This window comes from Bison bison, unplaced genomic scaffold (assembly GCF_000754665.1).
Source record: "Bison bison bison isolate TAMUID 2011002044 unplaced genomic scaffold, Bison_UMD1.0 scf7180017864166, whole genome shotgun sequence".
NCBI classification, from domain to species: domain Eukaryota; kingdom Metazoa; phylum Chordata; class Mammalia; order Artiodactyla; family Bovidae; genus Bison; species Bison bison.
This window is the reverse complement of record NW_011494738.1, coordinates 4,577,100-4,602,329: the sequence shown is the minus strand read 5'-3', so window position 1 is coordinate 4,602,329 and position 25,230 is coordinate 4,577,100.

Below are 25,230 nucleotides of genomic sequence, written 5' to 3'. Positions count from 1 at the left end.
TGTATAGAATGGATAACTAATAAGCACCTACTGTATAGCACAGGAAGCTCTACTCAGTTATCTGTGATGACCTAAATTGGAAGAAATTTTTATAAAAAGAGTGGATATATGTATAACTGATTCACTTTGCTGTACAATAGAAACTAACACAACATTGTAAAGTAACTATACTCCAATAAAATAAATACAAATAAAATTTTTAAAAGAGTAGGAAAACTGGAGAATATTTGTTTTCTAATGTCTTATGTAATCAGAAAATGCTAATCTAGTTGGCACTTCATACATTTCTTAGTTGATTATTTCTGTATCAAGATGTCTTATAGATGGTAAACCTTGGAAACACAGGAGATAGTGAAACTTTGTATAACATTAACTTAAAAGCTGATTCTTATAGGACATTACCAAAAGCTTGATGATGGTAGATAAAAGTGGTGTTAAATACCTGGAAAAAAAATCACACAACCTGTTCTTATGTACAAATCTGAGGAAGAGGAATGTTCATGAACCTACAGGTATACCATTAATACAAAGCAGGCTATAAATGTATTTTTAATGACAAGCAGCTTATTTTCCTTCTCCTATTTTGCATTTATTTGGAAAATGAGTGGCAAATCAACTCTTCTATAAAATAACTTTCAGAGTAATTGATATTTAAAGAGTGTCTTAGACCTAAGATTAAATATAAATATAAATATATATATAAATATAAAGATAAACTATAGAAATTTGAAGCTAACAGTTGTCACTGAAACCTGATAAATGGAAATGGTAAAATAAATAAAAATACTTTATAACTGAAGGTCATAGAGGTTTTAAGGATGGAAAGATATTTCATGTTATTGTGTTCATCTCCTTGATATCTTAAAATTACATCACCCTGCACTGACTAGAACATCTTGTATGCTGTGTGCTAAGTCCCTTCAGTCAAGTCTGACTTTTGCAACACTATGGACTATAGCCCGCCAAGCTCCTCTGTCCATGGGATTCTTCAGGCAAAAATACTGAAGTAGGTTGCCATGACCTTCTCCAGGGTATCTTCCCAACCCAGGTCTCGAACCCAGGTCTCCTGCATTGCTGGCAGATTCTTTACTACCTGAGGCACCAGGAAAAGGGTGACCAAAAGATAGAAAACCATGGGTCAGTTTTGCTATGAAAACTTGCCTTTGAAAATATATTGAAATATACTTCTTTTTCCTTTCCTATGCTTCAGGTTGGTACTAAGTTTATAATTGAATAAAATGTATTATATTTTATGTTTAAAATTAAATGTGTTTAAGATGCATGGGGCTCTATTATTACAGGCTCCTCTGTCCACAGAATTCTCCTGGCCAGAATACTGGAGAATTCCATTCTCCAGAGGATCTTTCTAGCCCAGAGATCAAACACATGTCTCCTGCATTGCAAGTGGATTCTTTACTGTCTGAACCACCAAAGGAGGCCTTTATATTAATAGTAATAGCTAATATCAGCAAATGTACATGAGTGTGCATACGTAATCTGGGCCAGGAACTGTGTTAGGTATATTACTTGCCTAACCCTCACAGAGAAAGAAAAGGGAAGGAAAAGAGACATCTTTATCCAAATTTTACAAAGAATACTAAAGAAGGAAGTTCAGTGAAATGGCAGACTAGAGATATAGATAGAAATTAGCAAACATCAGATCCTTGATTCAAACCCAAGTCTGCCTGGTCTCGTATTTTTTTTTTTTTTAATTAATTTGAAATAGAAACTTCAGCATCTTTAACAATGATTACTTTCATTCATCTTCATACTTCTGCCTCACACTGTAATATATATGCAAATAGCACTTGAACAGAAAAGAAAAATGTAAAGAAAAGACTCAATAAAACATCTAGTGAATAGCTCCCTTAAAGAACGATATTAATATGTCCTTTTCTCAGACATTTAGGGAAAAAAAATTGTTTTGAAAGTTTTTAAACAGGCATAAATGAAATAAAGAGCTTGTTCTTTCCCCTTGCTAAATTTCACTTATCTATGGATTAGTATAAGGCAATTTCTGTAAGTGTTTCTGACTAAAAAGAATGGGTATGTTGCAGTAGTTGGTTATACTATTCAATGTATTCCATTAGGTCATACTTATTAATTTGATTGTTAATTTTATGTTTACTTATTTGTTTTATATTAGCTATCTAGATAACTATATTAAAATCTCATAACATTTGTAGATTTGTATTATTTTCATTTTTACTGTGAGCTTTTGGTTTAAAATTTGAGTGTACGCTATTGGTTTCTGGAGAATTCAAAATAATATATTCTTATAAACCATTATCATTATGAAATCAACTTATTTATTTGTAGTAATGTTTGTCATGCATTGTCAAAATCTAAGTTGTAAATATTAATATAAGGACATGAATTTTTAAATAATTTTTACTATCTTTTTGTTCTATTTCAATTCTTTGTTTATGTTTTTGATATATTCCACAAACACCATATAATTGAACTTATTTCCTCTAATTTGCAAATCTTTAACTGTAACCTTTTCCATTTAATATAAATCTGTTTTGGGGTTTAAATCTAAAATTTTATTTTGTTCTAAGTATTTGTAGCACTAATTCTGTTTCTTCAGCTTATTTTTTTTTTAATTGATAGGCATTTTTTTATTATTTTTTTCCCCATGGTGTTGAAAGCTATAAATGACCTTCTATCTCTTAGTCTTTATCTAGAAATTACATCATCATTCTTACTTTCTCAAACATCAAAGTTAAATCTTTTATCTCCTGTTAAATTAAAAGTACTTAATAACATTTCATTTCTTACTATCCCACTCTTAACAAATATTTTATTCATTCATTTTAACCTAATCTAGATTTTTAAAAATAATATATGTGAGTATTACTATTTTATATAGAAGGATTTTATTTATGATTATTAACATTTTTATAATTTTCTTTATTTTCTTTTTTTCATTTCAGACTTAATGTTATTTAGTAGTATCTTTCAGATCTTGTTTAATGAATATCTGTTGGTAATGAACATTTTTTATTGAAAATATGTTTTTTTTTCTCTCATTCTTGAAAAATACTTTCCAGGGTATGTACTATAAGTTAGCCATTATTCTTTTCAGTTCAATGATATCTCATTCTACCTTTAACTTTATAGGTTGCTATTATGAAGAACATTTTTGTTCTAGCTGCCTTTCTTTTCAAATTATTTGTTCTTTTACTGCTTTTAGGACATTTTATTTTCCTTAATGTTTCTTCAATTTCAAAAATATGAGGATGTTGTCCTTCTTGTTCTTCCCTCCCTCTTTTTTTTTTTTTAAATTCTTTTCCTTCCTCTTCCTCCTCCTTCATCATCCTTGGGATTCTCTGGTAAACTATAATTTGTGGATTTCTTTTTACCATTACTAATGGGGGGGAAATATCCATTATATTTTTGAGTATAATCTTTACATCTTCCCTACCACTATTCCTCTGAGTCATCAATCCAACATATTTCACTGTACACTTCCCATTTCAGATACACTCTTCTGTATTTTTGCTATTTATCTCTTTGTTCTATATTCTGGATTATTTCTTCTGATTTGTTTTCCAGTCTATTATTTTCTTTTTTACATTGTCCAGTGTGCTGCCAAATATATTGTGTTGATGTTTAAATTTTAGTTATTTTATGTTCTATTTCTAGAAGATTTATTTCATGTCTTTTAGTACTCTCATACATTATAGTTTATTTTTACCTATTCCTTACAGTTATTTTCAATCTTATCATTTATTTCTTTAAACATATTAAGCATAATCCATATTGATTAATTATAGTATCAGAGATATATGTGGCTCTATTTATGCTATCTCTTGTATTTTCTATTCTTGCTTACTTGCCTTACGTATCCTTCTTTTTAATTTTTTTTGATTATTTACTATACATTACCTCTTTGAGACTATGTATAGATATTTTTTAGAGTTTTAGAATGAATGTGCTCTTCTCTAGAGGCATTCTGTGTTAGTTTTTTCAGGTACCTTCAGGTGTTCCCAATCAAGTTCTCAGCTGAAAAATTCCTAGCTTGCCTTGTCTCTCCATACCTGTGCTTTGATGCATGAGGTTAGATCTGATACCTTTTCCATAATACCTTGAGTTTGGGGCATAGGATGGTTACATTTTTAGCTCTAGTTTACTCTTACACTTACCATGATGTTTATAGATGTGGGCTGTTCATTTAAGGTGGACAGTAATTGTATGATTCTTGTTCCATGGGTCCTGGGCCCACATGTTCCTGGTTTATTATTGTAATACCAAAACTGAAGTGGCAATATCAGCAAATATCATCAAAATAAAAATAGACTTTGTGTTTTTATAGCCAATCTTCTTCTCTGTGTTCAAATTTCTTGAAACAGTTGTCCTGGAATTCATTCATTTTCCCAGTATTTTCAGTATTTCCTATAGCTTCTGTGGCATTCTGTTGCCAAAGCAAATCTTACAAGCATCCCTGATTGAAGAGACAGGAGCATAGACCCTATGTCTTAATGAGGGAAAATGCAAAGATATGTGCAAAACTGTGGATATAAGGGAGAGTGAGTTAATTTTGTAACACACACACACATATGCAACACACTCTGGTATCAAAGATGGCATTGTAATAATTTTAGAACTAATTTGTCATCCAGTAATTCCAGTAGACATGTATGGATGTGAGAGTTGGACTATAAAGAAAGTTAAGCACTGAAGAATTGATGCTTTTGAACTGCGGTGTTGGAGAAGACTCTTGAGAGTCCCTTGAACTACAAGGAGATCCAACCATTCCATCCTAAAGGAAATCAGTCCTGAATATTAACTGGAAGGACATGCTGAAGCTGAAACTCCAATCCTTTGGCCACCTGATGCAAAGAACTCACTTTTTGGAAAAGACCCTGATGCTGGGAAAGATTGAAGGCAGGAGGAGAAGGGGAAGACAGAGGATGAGATGGTTAGATGGCATCATTGACTCAATGAGTTTGAGTCAATTCTGGGAGTTGGTGATGGACAGGGAGGCCTAGCGTGCTACAGTCCCTGGGGTCACAAAGAGTCAGACACAACTGAGCAACTGAACTGAACTGAAGTACAAAGATACTGTTGCTACACAGACCACATATAGGAAAGTAAAAGTAAGGTAAGTTAACTGAATGAATAAGGTGTTTATACAGACAAAATTGGGTTGTTGAAAAAAAAAAAAAAACATTTTGACTGTGCAAAATATCAAATAAATTTCATGGCATAATTAATGTATATTAATGGAATGATTTCTAAGTGCAAGACTCTGTGCAAATGCTGTTTCTTATAAACCAAGCTATTTGCATTTCAAGATGATCTTTAAAATATTATCATCACTTTGACTTTAAAATGTTCCCCTAAGCATGTGGTCAATAGGTTGGAACAGGATTAAATTTAAACATTCTATTTCCAGAATCACTGTGGACAATTACATGGGAATGAAGACCAGAAAACCACATACTAACTTTATCATATGGGAATGCTATTTAAATTTTCTAGATCTTAATATTCTTACTTGTTTAATGGTGGTAATAATGAATGTATAAAAACTTATAATGTCCCAAGCCTTTTATATATATCATCACATTTAATATTAATGTCCCCTTTTTATAAATGATCAAAAGAAATTTACAAGGTCACTTGGAAAATAGTGGAGTGAGGGGTCAAATCAAAACCATCTCACTCTGGAAACCAAGACATGACACAGATCTCCTGCTATTGACAGGAAAATAGGTGTGGTTGAAATAGGGCTTTCAAAATTTCATGTGGTATTAGTTATATTATCATTATCACCATCATTATCAACTTTAACTCCTGATTGTCTTTATAGAAGCCTTTATTTTTTTCCTAAAAATCTATTCTTTGTATTAACAAGTGCAGCCATCATGCCACACAGAATGCCCTGTATAAAAACAAAAAATCAAACTGTCCTTTTCAAGTTTAAATAGAGCTATTTCAGTCTCTTGCATATTTCCATCTTCTCTGTCAATTTAGCTTATAAGGAGGAATTCTGTAAATCCCTTGGATCATTTCATCCCCTAATGCTCTAATGAAACTGGGAATCATTTGGTCCTTTAAAAGACTATACTTGTAGATCAATAATAAAAGCTGTACCATGTACACTTACTTCAAAAAATTCATAGTGCTTCTAAATATGAATCTTTCCTTTCATGAATGAATTTTATACTATATAAATACTATATATACTTCTTAGAGCACCACACTTCCTGAGAACACTATGGAAGGCACTGACAAAGGTTAAAGATATATTGTAGAAAAGCTCAGGCTTTGGACAGGTAGAGGAGAAAACTAGAAACGGACAGAGAAAACTCATAGCTGAAATCTTTGCTTCAGGAACCTCATCTGCAGTCAGGTACCTTGAGTAGAATTCACCATAGCAGTCACAAAACCAATTGGAATTGAGTGCACTGAAGCTTATGACATGGAAGAGGATGATGCTAATGCATCCAAAAATAGTCTGGTTACAACTGTTAAAGAATATTTTTCCCCCTTATGGTGGAAATAGTGCATTAATGACAGTTGAGGGGTGGGGCAGAGCTATGCACATTCAGTAATTGCCTCTGAAATGGAAAGTGAATGTTTCAGCAAGATAAAATATTTGCATTTAAATAAGAAAACAAAATCAAGTCAGCACTATCTTTGGTTTAGGCTTTCTGTTCATTGCTTATATTCTATGTTTTTCTTGTTTAAGGTTTGTATTTTGCCTAGCTGACTATCTTTGGTTTAGGCTTTCTGTTCATTGCTTATATTCTGTTTTTCTTGTTTAAGGTTTGTATTTTGCCTAGCTGGTAGAGATAAGATCAGAAAAAAGTAACTGAATGATATGGTCCTATATCAGTCTCATGTTTTGGAATAGTGGATTTGGAAAATAGATAAAAATAATTGTAGGAAAGAAATAAGATATAATATACCAGTACTTAACTGACAAAGGAATACTCTGGAAAAATTGTCATGCTTCAGTAAAATCGACTGTTACAATGATCAGTTAACTACATTATGTGATACTTCCTCTCATTTTTAAAAATCTCATGTAACTTTCACTCTTTCTATGTATTGAAGTACTAGACGCTCAGTCGTATCTGACCCTTTGCAACCCCATGGACTATAGCCCACCAGGTTACTCTATCCATGGGATTTTCCAGGCAAGAATACTGGAGTGGGTTGCCGTTTCCTCCTCCAGAGGATCTTCTCCAACCCAGGGATCAAACCCGTGTCTCCCACATCACAAGGAGACTCTTTACTGTCTAAGACACCAGGGAAGCGTAGAATTGGCCAAAATGTTCCACAGTATCTTATGGAAAAGTCCAAATGAATGTTTTGGCTAACCCAATACATGAGTTCTTTCCATAAATGTAAATAATAAATTTATTTGCATACTTGATAAAGAGAATCCATTTACATTAGGTGTAAAAGCAAAAATGTAGCAAGTGAATACCATTAACATTTATAACAGTATATGAACTTCCAGATGTACAAGCTGGATTTAGAAACAGCAGAGGAACTAGAGATAAATTGTCAACATCCGTTGGCTCATAGAGAAAGCAAGAAAGTTTCAGAAAAATATCTACTTTGGCTTCATTGACTGTACTAAAGCCTTTGACTGTGTGAATCACAGCAAACTGTGGAAAATTCTGAAAGAGATGGGAATACCTGCCTCCTGAGAAACCTGTATGCAGGTCAGGAAGCAACAGTTAGAACCAGACATGGAACAATGGACTGATTCCAAATTGGGAAAGGAGTAAGCCAAGGCTGTATATTGTCACGCTGCTTATTTAACTTATATGCAGAGTACATCATGTGAAATGCTGAGCTGGATGAATCACAAGCTGAAATCAAGGTTGCTGGGAGTAATAACAACCTCAGATAATGTAGATGATACAGCCCTAATGGCAGAAAGCAAAGAGAAACTGAAGAGCCTCTTAGTGAAGGTGAAAGAGGAGAGTGAAAAAGCTGATTTAAAACTCAACATTCAAGATCATGGCATCTGGTCCCATCACATCATGGCAAATGGAAAAAAATGGAAACAGTGGCAGATTTTATTCTCCTGTTCTCCCAAATCACTGTGGATGGTGACTGCAACCATGGAATTAAAAGACACTTACTCCTTGGAAGAAAATCTATGACAAACTAGGCTGTGTATTAAAAAGCAGAGACATCACTTTGGCAACAAAAGTCCATATAAAAAGCAAAGCCATGGTTTTTACAGTAGTCATGTACAGATGTGAGTTGGACTGTAAAGGCTGAGCGCTGAAGAATTGATGCTTTCAAGCTGTGGTACTGAAGAAGAATCTTGAGAGTCCCTTGGACAGCAAGAGGTCAAACCAGTCGATCCTAATGAAAATCAGTCCTGACCATTCATTGGAAGGAATGATGCTGAAACTCCAATACTTTGGCCACTTGATGGGAAGAACCAATTCATTGGAAAAGACCCTGATGCTGGGAGAGATTGAAGGTAGGAGGAGAAGGGGACGACAGAGGATGAGATGGTTGGATAGCATCACCAACTTGATGGACATGAGTTTGAGCAAGCTCCGGGAGTTGGTAATGGACAGGGAAGCCTGGCATGCTGCAGTCCATGGAGTTGCAAAGAGTCAGAGATGACTGAGTAACTGAACTAAACTGAACTGAATAGTAGATTTGAAAATTTTACAGCATTTAGAATAATAATTAACCACTTATTTCAGTAAAATGTTTTCAGTCCTGAGACAGTATCTGTTGCTGCTGCTGCTGCTGCTAAGTCTCTTCAGTTGTATCCGACTCTGTGCAACCCCATAGACGGCAGCCCACCAGGCTTCCCCATCCCTGGGATTCTCCAGGCAAGGACACTGGAGTGGGTTGCCATTTCCTTCTCCAATGCATGAAAGTGAAGTCTCTCAGTCGTGTTCGACTCTTCACAACCCCATGGACTGCAGCCCACCAGGCTCCTCCATCGATCGGATTTTCTAGGCAAGAGTACTGGAGTGGGGTGCCATCGCCTTCTCTGAGACAGTATCTACTCTTTACCATCTGAGCCACCAGGGAAGCCTAAGAACACTGGAGTGGGTAGCCTATCCCTTCTCCAGGGGCTCTTCCTGACCCAGGAATCGAATCAGGGTCTCCTGCATTGAGGCTGATTCTTTACCAGCTGAGTTACCTAGGAAGTCCATACATAGTTTAATGACCAACTAATATAAAATAGTGATTTTTCTTTTCTCTTTCCTGTCACCAATATGACTAAAACTGTTTTCCTCATATTCCTCATAGATAATATTTTAGTGATATCTGTATCTATATATATATATACCATATTATAAACTATCATGTGTATCATTTATTGTTTATATGAGAAAGAGACAAAGATATAGACAGACACAGACACAGAGAAAGAAATTTCACAAGAGGAGGTAATCTGTCATGTTCAGAACTGTATCTACAGTTCCTATGGTGAGTACTCAATAAATACTTGCTAAATAAGAAGAATGATTAAGTACATAGACCATGTACATATGTATTTCATGGATGATAAATATAGCATTCTTAATAAGTGGTGGAAAGTTTGGGCTAATAAGTTACTATGCATTGGGGAAAATAGATGTGTGTGACCAGTTTTAGTAAAAAAGAAGTTTTAGATTTAGTAAATATACACACAAACAAAATATATTACAATATAATAAATATTGAGGTATATTTTGAAAATTCTATTTTGGCAAAAACATTTAAAGTAAAATACAAGCCCTAAATCTGTTCATAAAAGAGACAGATGTGACTGCATATAAACTTTAAATTTCTTATGAAAAGATGTCATATAGAAAGAAAGGTAAATGGCAAACTATAATAACTTTTGTATAATGTAAAATGTTAAAATGTTTATAAAAATAATACCAACAAAAAACTTATTAAGAAATTGCCAAATAACTATATATGTGTTTCAGAGAAATGCAGTTGACAAGCTAAAATATCACCAAGCCTAAAATAATCTAGAATGTACAAATTAATATGTGATACAATATTTCTTCTAACAGATTTACTTAAACTAGAAGATTAATAATGTCCAGTGTTGATCAAGATTTGGCAAAATGGCGTTCATTGCATTTTGGTGGAGCTGTGAAAGTCCAACTTCTTTTGAGAGTACATTTTTCAAAATTTTAAAAATACTTATATTCAGAAGTTTACTGAAAAATATTATATATGAGCAAAAATTAATTCGCAAAATATTGTATTTTTATAAGGTTTAAAATTAGAAAGAGTTAAGTTAGTTATGCTGTTTTATTCAGTGGAATATTATGCAGCCACCAAAAGGGAGCAGATCCAAAGACAATGATATGGACAAAGCTCCCTATTTCTTATTGTTAAGGGACAAAAGAAAGATGAACAAGTGTACCAGTATAATCACATTGAAGTAAAAAAAAATGTTTAAATGAATATATATATATTGATGTAAGTACGTATTGACAGATAGATGACAGATAGATGTATGCATATACATCTGTCTGTAAGTAAACGTACACTGGTAACAGTGGCCATATCTAGAATATTTGTGGAACTGATCTGATTTGACTGGAGAACTTCTATATATTGAAAAAAAATTTTGAACTTACCTCCAGTCTTCATCTATTTCCATGAAAAAAAGTAAACTATTTGATTGGCCAGACTTCTGCTACTGGCCTTGTCCAAAGTGTGCTCAGTCAGTGCAATTTATCCAATATAATATAAATGTATAATTCATTATATGTTCTTGGGTTACTTTTAAAAAATCTACATCACCTATGATAGACTCTGTCAATATGTAATTTAGAACTTAAAGACATTTCCATATTTAAAATCCTTTTTCTATTTTTATGTATTTTTGTTTTCATTTTATAATTGAGCATTTTATTTGAAGTTAGAAATGCAGACTAAATATTATTTTAGGATTATAAGCACATTTTTATGAATGAGAATTATCTTTAAACTATATAATATGTCTCATTTATTGGAAATCCAGGTTAAGTGAGCTAAGGTGATTCAAGAAATAGTCAATCCACTTTAATATTATCAAAACATTAATGATACCTCTATCTCATCCATTCATATCCCAGCACTTATGTGTCATAATGCTTTGACAGTTCTTATCTCTGCCTGCAAAAATGACTTCAGAGTCCCTTGACATTTTATCATCTAAATTTACATAAACAGTCACCTTTTTTAACAAAAGAGAAGCAGAGCTTAAGAGTTCTTTGAATTCTAACTTGATTTAGTGTTAGAGGTGTGGGTGAGAGTTACTGTCTGATTTTAGAATACCTGAGAAAACTAGAAGGCTGATCTCAATTTCTTGTAATAATTTTGGGGAAATATCTAGGTAACTAACAATGTCTCCTGATCTGGAAATATGCTTTTTTTTAAAAATTATTTTAGTATAGCAAAAACTCTACATTTGTTGATCCATTATTTTTGAAAAGAACTCTAGAAAGACACTTTATACCTAACTCTCATATCTTCAAAGGTCAATGAAACAAAATCTGTCTTTCAGTTATACATTTCTTTTTTTAAGTGATTAATTTATTTAATTGGAGGCTAATTACTTTACAATATTGTGGTTTTTGCCATACATTGACATTAATCAGTCATGAGTGTATATGTGTCCCCCATCCCAGAACCCCTCCCACTTCCTTCCCCATCCCATATATTTTTCTTTAAGTATTTCAGGAAGTGTCTATACCACGTCCAAATAGTAGGCTTACCTTCTGAAATATTACTTTATCCAAATCTATTACTTTATTTAGAAATAATTCTTTATAAACATTTCTTCATCTTTAAGAAAATAAAACACATCAGTAATAGAAATATTAAGTGACTGCTTTGTGTATGTGTAATTGGAAGCTTGTTGGGCTGTATTACTGTTCCATAAATTATCTATCAAAGGCTTGGTGGGATTAATTAGAACTATTACATGAATCCCAAGGGTAATTTTTTCTTTGGTGCTGAATGGATGTAACTACATTAGACACACAAATCATCATATTCTATAAAGTAATCAGCTCTTCTAAGGCAATACAATAAAACCCAACTGAGGCCATAATGTACCCAAAGGATTTGTAATTCTGTCCTGGTTTCAGGAACATAAAAACTATTAGGAACTTCCTTATACTTGCACTATATTGTCATTAATATGATAAACCCAGGAGATCAAGACATCAAAGCTGAACCAAATGCCAAGACAGTTTTGATAAATATCTATTTTGGGTCACTGATTGGTTGGCTTCATAATCCTTCTTTCTGCGATTCATTAAAAAACTATTTTTTATAGACAGTTTTTTTTTGGGGGGGGTCAACCATATTTCACAGAGTTTGAAGTTCAGGTTAGCATGGCTTTTATCAAAGCATTTACAGGCAGCAGTATGTATTACACATATTATTTGTTAAAGAGTGAAGCTACAGACTGGTTCCAAATAGGAAAAGGAGTACGTCAAGGCTGTATATTGTCACCCTGCTTATTTAACGTATATGTAGAGTATATCATGAGAAACGCTTGGATAGATGAAGCACAAGCTGGAATCAAGATTGCCGGGAGAAATATCAATAACCTCAGATCTGCAGATGACACCACCCTTATGGCAGAAAGGGAAGAAGAAATAAAGAACCTCTTGATGAAAGTGAAAGAGGAGAGTGAAAAAGTTGGCTTAAAACTCAACATTCAGAAAACTAAGATCATGGCATCTGGTCCCATCGCTTCCTGGCAAATAGATGGGGAAACAGTAGAAACAGTGACAGAATTATTTTTGGGGTGCTCCAAAATCAGTGCAGATGATGACTTCAGCCATGAAATTAAAAGACACTTACTCCTTGGAAGAAAAGTTATGACCAACCTAGACAGCATATTAAAAAGCAGAGACATTACTTCGCTAACAAAGGTCTGTCTAGTCGAGACTATGGTTTTTCCAGTAGTTATGTATGGATGTGAGAGTTGGACTATAAAGAAAGCTGAGCGCCAAAAAGTTGATGCTTTTGAACTGTTTTGTTGGAGAAGACTCTTGAGAGTCCCTTGAACTGCAAGGAGTTCCAACCAGTCCATCCTAAAGGAAATCAGTCCTGAATATTCATTGGAAGGACTAATACTGAAGGTGAAGTTCCAATACTTTGTCCACCTGATGCGAAGAGCTGACTTATTTGAAAAGACCCTTATGCTGGGAAAGATTGAAGGTGAGAGGAGAAGGGGACGACAGAGGATAAGGTGGTTGGATGGCATCACAGACTCAATGGACATGAGTTTGAGTAACCTCTGGGAGTTGGTGATGGACAGGGAGGCCTGGCCATGGGGTCGCAAAGAATTGGACACGACTGTGTGACTGAACTGAACTCAAGCTATGGGACAGCCCCTCTGGTTAAACCTTTCAGAAGTTACTTAATCATTGGTATACAGTCTGTTTCTGTGGCTTTTTTTTTTAAACATACATTGACACTTAACCTTAGCACAACTCTCTCTCCTAAGGAAACCTGACTTTTTGTCCAAGCTCAGAACTGCTGCATTAAAGGGCTGTTTGAAGGCTTACAACAATCCTAAGGAAAAAATATATTTATATTGTAAATACTACACTAATAAATATTTAGTACTAAATTTTAAATATGTCACGATTTAATACCATTCAACATCCTCCAGAATCCTAACCCTATAAAATTTATGTTTCTTTATAAATTTTATTAAAATATGTGTTATTGTAAATTGTTAACTGTAGTTGTATTGGCATCCTCAGTGATGAAGCCTGACTTCAATATCAATCTGCTCTTGCATCCCCCCACAAATGAAACATCATCCTTACAAACACACACACACACTCACACACATACACACACACATTCTCTTCTTAGTCAAGATCTAGATCAAGCTTCATCTTTTTATTTTGTTTTTTAATATAAATTTATTTATTTTAATTGGAGGCTAATTATTTTACAATATTGTAGTGGTTTTGCCATACATTGACATGAATCTGCCACGGGTGTACATGTGTTCCTCATCCTGAACCCCCCTCTCACCTCCCTCCCCATCCCATCCCTCTGGATCATCCCAGTGCACCAGCTCCAAGCGCTCCGCGTCATGCATCGAACCTGGACTGGCAATCTGTTTCATATATGATAATATACATGTTTCAATGCCATTCTCCCAAATCATCCCACCTTCACCATCTCCCACAGAGTCCAAAAGACTGTTCTATGCATCTGTATCTCTTTTGCTATCTTTCATACAGGATTATCATTACCATCTTTCTAAATTCCATATATATATATATATATGCATTAGTATACTGTATTGGTGTTTTTCTTTCTGGCTTACTTCACTCTTTTATAATAGGCTCCAGTTTCATCTACCTTATTAGAACTGATTCAAATGTATTATTTTTAATGGCTAATATTCCATTGTGTATATGTACCACAGCTTTTTTATCCATTTGCCTGCTGATAGACATCTTGAGAAAGAAGAATGGAACTGGAGGAATCAAGCTGCCTGACTTCAGGCTCTACTACAAAGCCACAGTCATCAAGACAGTATGGTACTGGCACAAAGACAGAGATCAATGGTACAAAATAGAAAGCCCAGAGATAAATCCACGTACCTATAGACACCTTATCTTCAACAAAGGAGGCAAGAATATATAATGGGGAAACGACAATGTCTTTAATAAATGGTGCTGGGAAAACTGGTCAACCACTTGTAAAAGAATGAAACTAGAACACTTTCTAACACCATACACAAAAATAAATTCAAAATGGATTAAAGATCTAAACGTAAAACCAGAAACTATAAAACTTTTAGAGGAAAACATAGGCAAAACATTCTCTGACATAAATCACAGCAGGATCCGCTATGACCCACCTCTCAGAATATTGGAAATAAAAGCAAAAATAAACAAATGGGACCTAATTAAAATTAAAAGCTTTTTGCACAACAAAGGAAACTATAAGCAAGGTGAAAAGACAGCTTTCAGAATGGGAGAAAATAGCAAACGAAGCAACTGACAAAGAACTAATCTCAAAAATATACAAGCAACTCCTGCAGCTCAGTTCCAGAAAAATAAACAACCCAATCAAAAAATGAGCCAAAGAACTAAACAGACATTTCTCCAAAGAAGACATACAGATGGCTAACAAACACATGAAAAGATGCTCAACATCACTTATTATCAGAGAAATGCAAATAAAACTCACAATGAGGTACCATTTCACGCCAGTCAGAATGGCTGCTATCCAAAAGTCTATAAGCAATAAATGCTGGAGAGGGTGTGGAGAAAAGGGAATCTTCTTACTCTGTTGGTGGGAATGCAAACTAGTACAACAACTATAGGGAACAGTGTGGAGATTCCTTAAAAAACTGGGAATAGAACTGCGATACGACCCAGCAATCCCACTGCTGGGCATACACACCGAGGAAACCAGAACTGAAAGAGACACATGTGCCCCAATGTTCATCGCAGCACTGTTTATAATAGCCAGGACATGGAAGCAAGCTTTATCTTTTTAAAAGTCTATCTCATGACCTTTAATAATATGACTTCTTCCTTGTGATCAAAACACACAAGCCTAGCATTATTTAAATTTTTACAAAGCAACAAAATGTGACTCTGGAATATTCTCATAGATACAAAAACACACTTTGAATAAGCAAACTTTGGCCTACAGAAGGGCAGAAAATAATGAGACCTCTGCTAATATGTCCTCTCTCTTGATTCCACTAAGTTGACTCAGCTCCAGTAACCACCACTTTCCTAAGTTCTCAGAACCTGTGTCTTTTAGATTTCATATGTCAGGAGAAAGAGTATTTTGGGACTAACATAGCTCACTGTCATTCATGGAAATGTCACCTAAAACCTACCTTAAAAATGGTGATTAACCCTTCTCAAATTAAGAGGGACTCAATATCTAAAGAAGTATATGATTTTTAACTCTGACATATCTGGAATATTTGGGATGCTGTAGCTTCTCACTGTGCCCTGAACTGAAACTTACAGGTAAATAACGTGGAGGAAATGCCCACAGAACAAGAGAAAGGTAATTAAAACTGTAGCTCTTTGACATTTCAGATGATTTAAGTTAAAGGAAAAAGATGTAATTAGAATTGGGGGACTTGCATCCCTTGCTAAACTTAGGACATTTCTAAGGGAGAGAAGGGGAAAATGCTTGAATAGCCTAAAGTTGAAACAGAGATATCTTAATATTTAAGCTGTGTAGCTGTTGATTTTCAGTTTTGTCTCCACAGTTAGGTGAGTGATCATGCACAAGTGCCTTGACCACTCTCTGTTTCACTTTCAGTTCCCTGATAAGAGATATATACAGCCTCTCTAGCAGGATAGTTATGAGGATCAAATAAGACACTACATGCTAAGTACCTAGTGTCTATCAGTGAGAGGTTAAAAAAAATGTTGACTGGATTATTTCCTCACACCTAATATTTATTTCACACTCTCATCCCTCACTCCTCACCAAAAGAGAAATATAATATCTTCAAAATTCAGATGAGTAGAGAGGTTTCAGTACTATATGTAAAAGTTAAGGCTGTCTGGTAGTTAAGGATACCTGAATGTTAAAGATGCAGTTTATTATTCATTGAATATTTATTCATTTTCATCATGTTATGTTACCACAGTTGTCCATTCACCAGGAATTATGGTGTAATGAATACACTAGAAAGATAAATGATGCTTTTGATTTGAATGTAGATGTTAAATCAACAATTTCTTGACATCTTCTAAGCTCTCATTCTCATTCTTTACAACAAGAAAATTAAAACAACAACATTCTTTACAACAAGAAAATTAACAAACACAGAGGAAAAAGAAGTAGTTTTTAATCAAATCCTTTGCTATTGCTTCACCAGCATAAACTGGAGAGTTTAGCTCAAAATGATATTCTTATGTCATTTTTCTTCAGTTGTGATTCAGTTAACCAGATTCTGTGAACCATGCTCCTGTCTTAAGTACACTGATCTCTCTGACTACAGCTTAACTGGTATAGTCTCTGCTTCTTTTGAGATACCCTAAAACACAAACAGAGGGTTTTGTTTTTGTTGTTTTTCCTTGAACAACATTATCTGAGAAAAATAAACAGAAAAAATATAAACTCAAGTCATCTCCATACAAAGAGTAGTGATGTTTTAATCATTGTTGATTTGTCTTTACACATTGGAGGAAATTGTTGCCATCTTATACTGAAGAGAAAAACCAATACAAGATTATATGGTGTTTTGCTGAGTGTTTTCACTGTCATCTCAGGTTCAAAGTATTTTCTAACAAAATAAGCTACTCATTCTATATAAATAAATAATACCAATATTTATTAGATAATTAACTAGCTTATTTTCAATATACTAACATTACAAGAAAAGAGAAATAGAAACAGCAGAGGATACATCACCAAATTGGGTTTTGACCAACATTCCGACTCAAACAGTGCTGGGAAGTCCTGTAACACAGCACATCTGGAGTCCCAATTGTGAAAAGGTCCCAGGAAGTGAGTCAGTCTGCTCCATGAGTAAGACTTCAAAGATTGCAGTTCTGGGTTCTCTTTATAATCTCAGGATGCAAACTGATATCATTATCAATGTGTGAGCGAATTGCAAGCCTATTTTCATGTTAATGCTGTTTGTTTAGTCTTATAAAACTTGGAATGTTGTTAAGCTTGAAGCCTGGTTGGCCAGACCCCTTCCAGGGGCTCAAAAATCTCTAGATTGGTTCCCTATCTTACCTCAGTTCAGTTCAGTTCAGTTGCTCAATTGTGTCCGACTCTGTGACCCCATGGAATGCAGCACACAAGGCCTCCCTGTCCGTCACCAATTTCCAGATTTACTCAAACTCATGTCCATTGAGTCGGTGATGCCATCCAACCATCTTATCCTCTGTCGTCCCCTTCTCCTCTCGCCTTCAATCTTTCCATCATCAGGGTCTTTTCGAATGAATCAGCTCTTCGCATCAGGTGGCCAAAGGATTGGAGTTTCACCTTCAGCATCATTCCTTCCAATGAATATTCAGAGCTGATTTCCTTTAGGATTGACTGGTTTGATCTCCTTGTTGTCCAAGGTACTCTCAAGAGTCATCTCCAGTACCACTGTTTGAAAGCATCAATTCTTCGGCACTCAGCCTTCTTTATAGTCCAACTCTCACATCTATTCATGACTACTGGGAAAACCATAGCTTTGACTATATGGATCTTTGTCAGCAAAGTGCTGTCTCTGCTTTTTAACATGCTGTCTAGGTTCGTCATAGCTTTTCTTCCAAGGAGCAAGCATCTTTTAATTTCATGGGTGCAATCACCATCCATAGTGATTTTGGAGCCCAAGAAAATAATGTCTGTCACTGTTTCTTTTCTGAGCTCCATGAATTATTTAATTTAGAGGTATCACATAGAATGATTTATTTTTCTCTGACTTTTCAAAACCTTCTTATAGTTAATATTTAATTTAAATCCTGCAACTCAAGAGAAAATCCCCTACTCCTGTCAGTTGTATTCTGTTTCTTTATCTCTTCCATTTACAAGAAACCTTCTTTCTGTATTCTAATAATTTTCACTTCTATTGTATCAAGGTCATTCTATTCTATGCAACTCCTCCCCTAGACTGGAAGTCTTGAGAAATAGTGACCATGTCTTATTATCTCTATAGATTCCACAGAAAATGATTCTTCAGAAAAATGATCAAAGCATTAAAGTATTTATGTTTACCACAAATCATAACCTATAATGTTTATTCTTAAGCTGGTAGCTTTAACGTTATGGAACTAATGCCAATAAAAGATGGACTACTAAGAGGAAGGTGGGATGTAGGATGCCTCAGGTTTTTCTCTTTATATCCATATTTATCTTGTTTATTACAAATATTTTGAAGGGAATTTTGGTAATCTGGTACTCTAATCTTTCAATTAGTTTTTTCTTAAAGTTCATCTATCATTTTCTTCACCTATCTTTCAGAAATAATGGATTATTTTGTTTTATTATTTGGTGTTTTCTACATAGTACTGGGGTCCTTCTATTTATGGGGATTTTATTAAGACTTCTCTATCAGCTTGTTTTCTTATTATGAGCTATATAACATTTATTCAAAAGCTAATTACCAAGAAACTACTAGATGTCTAAGACTCTATACTCTACTATCCAAAAAACTTGAAAAGGCCTATTTGGTGTTATGTGAGATAAATAATGGAGAAGGCAATGGCACCCACTCCAGTACTCTTGCCTGGAAAATCCCATGGATGGAGGAGCCTGGTGGGCTGCAGTCCATGGGGTCACTAAGAGTCGGACACGACTGAACGACTTCACTTTCACTTCTCACTTTCATGCATTGGAGAAGGAAATGGCAACCCACTCCAGTGTTCTTGCCTGGAGAATCCCAGGGACGGGGGAGCCTGGTGGGCTGCCATCTATGGGGTCGCACAAAGTCGGACACGACTGAAGTGACTTAGCAGCAGCAGCAGCAGCAGAGATAAATAAGATTAGTTTAACTATTTATATAAGTAGGATGATATTCAGGTGCTGAAAACAAAAATCACAGCAATTTTAAAAAGTTATTTATCTCTCTTCATGTGAAAGTTTGGAAGTTAGTTCGGGGCTGACTCAACCTGTCATGGTTTCAGGTTATCTTATTACTGTGCCTTCTTTAGTGCATGATGTTTTTCTTATGTGTCAGACTAAGTCCATTCTGGGTAAGGAAATCACACCACAATCAAAATGGGGAAAGTTTAATACAGAAAATTATCAATTATAATATTATTGGAATTATATGAATTAGTAAAAATTTGAGATGACTCTAAAGAATATCAGAATAGCAGATGTTAACATATGTTTAACATAATATCAGATACATGATATAATATAGTAATGTAACCACTTCACTAGGGCAGATAAGGTATCCAAGGAAGACTGTGCCTTATCTACCTAATTTCAACAAAGGACGTGATCCAGGTTTTGTTGAAGAGAGCAAGTTCATAGTTCAGAATCAAAGTTTCTATCTTGCTGCACTGACAGAACTTGCTGGAAAATATGCTGTCTGGAACTTGCCAGAATTCTGCCCTCTATAGTGCTAGCAAAATGTATTCATGGGAGGTGTCTCATCAAAGACAGTCTTCAACAAAATTGCCTGAAGAAGGTTCCAGGGAACCTTATAGTCTTTGGGTGGTGCTGGATACTGTGCACTGCAGTGGCCACAAGCACTGTGGGAGCCAGAGCCTGGAGCTGTGGCTCATGTTGCAGGAACTCAGCATTAGGGAAACTGTATTCTTCAAGAGTCTGAAGAGTTCTGGAATAGGTTGCAAGCTCTTTTATCATGAAGTTTGTTTCCAGCACTCTACTAACAAAGCCAGTTGAAGAACCAGTTGAACCAGTTGAAAAAAATTTTTAAAAATATTAAAAAGAAATCAATAGAGCTGGCAAAAAGGATAAATTTGGAGCTTAGAGGAATTAAATTGGAAACCAGCCATACCTTAGGATCCAAAGCTGCAAATCAAAGTTCAACCAAAAAATTTGTTTTTCTTAGGAAAACAGAAAGGAAGAAGGACAAAAATAAAGTTAACTCTCCTCTAGGAGCAATTTTTAGGATTGATATATAACACTAGTGTTTGTCCCTTTGGTCAAAATTTAGGCATAAATTTAGGCACAGGTTTGGGATAGTTTTAGTTTTCAGTGGAAAGGATAAAATTATTAATCTACTTGTTAAAGTATCAATAAATAATTCATATTGATTAAAACCATCAGCTTCTACCACGTTCAGATTTTTGCTTTTCATCTGGATATGGTAAGCATAAGAGATACATACAGTAAATTAGCTATCATATAATGATCAGTGTGTTTGTTGACCTATTTAAGAATTGTTTCTTTTCCTTACCAACGTTGAGCTATTCTTTGCCCTACTATTTCCAGTCTGTACATTGTATCTTTCATCTGATATCACACCCAGTTGCCCTAACTTTATGACATTTAGTAAAGAGCTACTGATGCCCACTTAGCTAAGATATGTGGTGAGTGACTCTTGTTTTCTCGAAGATAGAAAGCTTATGGACTTTTTAAAATTTAGACACATTAATGACATTAAACATAATCATTGTGACTCAAATTTTAAGAAAATTAAACACCTTTTATTCAGTAATACATAACTTACTATGAAAGTGAACATCTAAATAAAAATGGGAGACAGTAGAATTAGTTAGAAGTACAGAAATATCACTGACTTTTAAAAAATCCTGATCTATTTGGGACATTTCACGTTGTTCTGAATTGGCTTAGTATCTTTATGTTCTCATCTAATGCTGAGCATTCACTATGGGTTAAAAAATGTTTAGGATATAAGAAATACATCACTTTGCAAAACAAAACAAAATGTCATGCTTTCACAGACCTTACACTGTTGTGGGTTTGGGTGGTGGTTCAGAAAAATCAAATGCCTTGTTAGATGCTTCTAAGAACAGTAAGAAATAAGTACTTAAAGATAGAGAGTCCAGAAGTAAGGGGTTTTCTATTTATATTGGGAGACTAAGGTGACACTAGTGGTAAAGAACTTGCCTGTCAGTGCAGGAGATACAAGAAACACAGGTTCAGTCCCTGGATTGGAAAGATCCCCTTGAGGAGGGCATGGCAACCCACTCTAGTATTCTTGCCTGGAGAAGCCCCTGGACAGAGGGGCCTGGCAGGCAACAGTTCATAGCATTGCAAACAGCTGGACATGACTGAAGCGACTGAGCATGCATGCACAAGGTGTTATATGGTCAGAGATACAGGAAATGGGCAAATAAGCCATGAAGCTAATGAAGGAAAACAATTTCAGAAACATGAGAAAGTATTTGCAAATGTTAGGAGGTAGGATTCACTTTGCTGTGATCAAGGCCCAGTAAGAAAAACAGTGTTAGTAGGGAGTTAAGTTAGTGGAAAAACAGTAGAAGATAAACTCCAGAAGATGGCAGAGATGAAATTATAGAGCCTTGACAGCCATGAAAAGGATGAATCTTTCTGACACACACACACAAAATGCATATGGTAACAAGAATTAGTCTCATTTCACCAGATCTTTGCTGATTACTTAAAATCCATCCTCTCTTAAAATGTCAGGTTCTCATACTCACAGGGGCTTCCCAATTGATGCTAGTAGTAAAGAACACACCTGCCACTGCAGGAGACATAAGAGATGCAGGTTTGATCCCTGAGTCAGGAAGATCCCCTGGAGGACAGCATGGCAACCCACTCCAGTACTCTTGCCTGGAGAATCCCATAAACAGAGCAGCCTGGCAGGCTACAGTCCACAGGTTCACAAAGTGACTGAGCACTTCTCATACTCGTGAACTCGGATAAATACGTGAGAGAACAGGCCTAGACTTAAAAGGGAAGATGGTTGGCTATCAGAAAAAAAGTGTATCCTGGGTCTCCAAGCTACTCTATGAAAACATTTGATCCAACAAGTAGTGCTCTTAGATAATACCTGACTGATTGTTGTTTGTTATTTAGTCACTCAGTCATTTCTGATTCTTTTTGACACTATGGACTATAGCCCACCAAGCTCCTCTGTCCATGGAATTTTCCAGGCAAGATTACTGGAGTGGGTTGCAATTTAGACACTTAGGTAAAATGATGTTGTCTCATTTTTTATTTCTTAATCTGAAGTAATCATTAAAAGATACACACAGTGACCTCATTTCCCTACAACCTTGGATGAAGATTCTCATGTGTGTTTAAAGTATTGAGATATAAATTTTGCTACATTTTACTAAGATATAGTCGAAAGAAAACATAGTGAAGACATTTATTCTATGTACAGTTTAGGAAAATAGAAATTAATTAAATTCCACAAAGACAGATAATCTAGAGATAGCCTGGACCCAGAAAGAAACAAGGTATAATGAATAGAGATGATACTATATATCAGCCTTTCTGAATCTTATGAAGCTGGCCTCCAATAAGAAAGAAGTAAACTATATAGAAAGAAGTTCATAAAAACTGTTTCATTTTATATTATTGCAATTTTGCTAAAATGTATCCTTACCTAGAACTAATACTATTTCCTTCCAAAAGAATCAAATGAAAGTCTTGGATTTCTAATTCTCAGAGTGTGATATTACCAAATTTAGGTGTCTAAACACACAGAAGGGGATGGAATGTATGAGCCTTAAAACATGAAAAGGAAAAGTTGAGCTCTAGAAAAAATGTCACCCAACCTAATTCTAATATCCCCATGACTGTGTTTAAAAGAAATAACTTCTTTGGAGAAATGTCTATTTAGTTCCTTGGCCCATTTTTTGATTGGGTCATTTATTGTTCTGGAGTTGAGCTGTAGGAGTTGCTTGTATATTTTTGAGATTAGTTGTTTGTCAGTTGCTTCATTTGCTATTATTTTCTCCCATTCTGAAGGCTGTCTTTTCACCTTGCTAATAGTTTCCTTTGATGTGCAGAAGCTTTTAAGGATAATTAGGTCCCATTTGTTTATTTTTGCTTTTATTTCCAATATTCTGGGAGGTGGGTCATAGCGGATCCTGCTGTGATGTATGTCAGAGAGTGTTTTGCCTATGTTCTCCTCTAGGAGTTTTATAGTTTCTGGTCTTACATTTAGATCTTTAATCCATTTTGAGTTTATTTTTGTGTATGGTGTTAGAAAGTGTTCTAGTTTCATTCTTTTACAAGTGGTTGACCAGTTTTCCCAGCACCACTTATTAAAGAGATTGTCTTTAATCCATTGTATATTCTTGCCTCCTTTGTCAAAGATAAGGTGTCCATATGTGCGTGGATTTATCTCTGGGCTTTCTATTTTGTTCCATTGATCTATATTTCTGTCTTTGTGCCAGTACCATACTGTCTTGATAACTGTGGCTTTGTAGTAGAGCCTGAAGTCAGGTAGATTGATTCCTCCAGTTCCATTCTTCTTCTCAAGATTGCTTTGGCTATTCGAGGTTTTTTGTATTTCCATACAAATTGTGAAATTATTTGTTCTAGCTCTGTGAAGAATACTGTTGGTAGCTTGATAGGGATTGCATTGAATCTATAAATTGCTTTGGGTAGTATACTCATTTTCACTATATTGATTCTTCCAATCCATGAACATGGTATATTTCTCCAAAGGGAACCCTCTTACACTGTTGGTGGGAATGCAAACTAGTTCAGCCATTATGGAGAACAGTGTGGAGATTCCTTAAAAAACTGGAAATAGAACTGCCTTATGATCCAGAAATCCCACTGCTGGGCATACACACTGAGGAAACCAGAAGGGAAAGAGACACGTGTACCCCAATGTTCATCGCAGCACTGTTTATAATAGCCAGGACATGGAAGCAACCTAGATGTTCATCAGCAGATGAATGGATAAGAAAGCTATGGTACATATACACAATGGAGTATTACTCAGCCATTAAAAAGAATACATTTGAATCAGTTCTAATGAGGTGGATGAAACTGGAGCCTATTATACAGAGTGAAGTAAGCCAGAAGGAAAAACACCAATACAGTATACTAATGCATATATATGGGATTTAGAAAGATGGTAACAATAACCCTGTGTACGAGACAGCAAAAGAGACACTGATGTATAGAACAGTCTTATGGACTCTGTGGGAGAGGGAGAGGGTGGAAAGATTTGGGAGAATGGCATTGAAACATGTAAAATATCATGTAAGAAATGAGTTGCCAATCCAGGTTTGATGCACGATACTGGATGCTTGGGGCTAGTGCACTGGGATGACCCCGAGGGATGGTATGGGGAGGGAGGAGGGTTCAGGATGGGGAACACATGTATACCTGTGGCAGATTCATTTTGATATTTGGCAAAACTAATACAATTATGTAAAGTTTAAAAATAAAATAAAAAAAAAAAAAAAGAAAGAAATGTTTTCACAAACCACCAAAATAGGGATCTGGAATGTACTGTTTTGAATTATGCTTTGTGCTGATAATGCTTGTAGTCTTGTTTATTGTTATGTTTATAGAGCTCCATAGCATGAGCTTTTTTTTTTTTTTTTAGTGGTTTTCCACTTTACAAGGCAACTCTCAGGCACTCTTAGAGATACTATTAGAGGGGATATTCAAGGTACCATTTTTTAATACTTCAATTCTCTCCCTTGACGGTATATCATACTCCATTTTGGACTATCAGTTATCTATTTCTAGCATTAAAGCATGCTTTGAGTGTGTGTGTTAAGTCATGCCCAACTCTTTGCAATCACATGGACTGTAGCTCACCAGACTCTTCTGTCCATGAAATTTCCAAGGCAAGAATACTGGAGTGAGTTGCACATACTTATGTGGTGATGTACA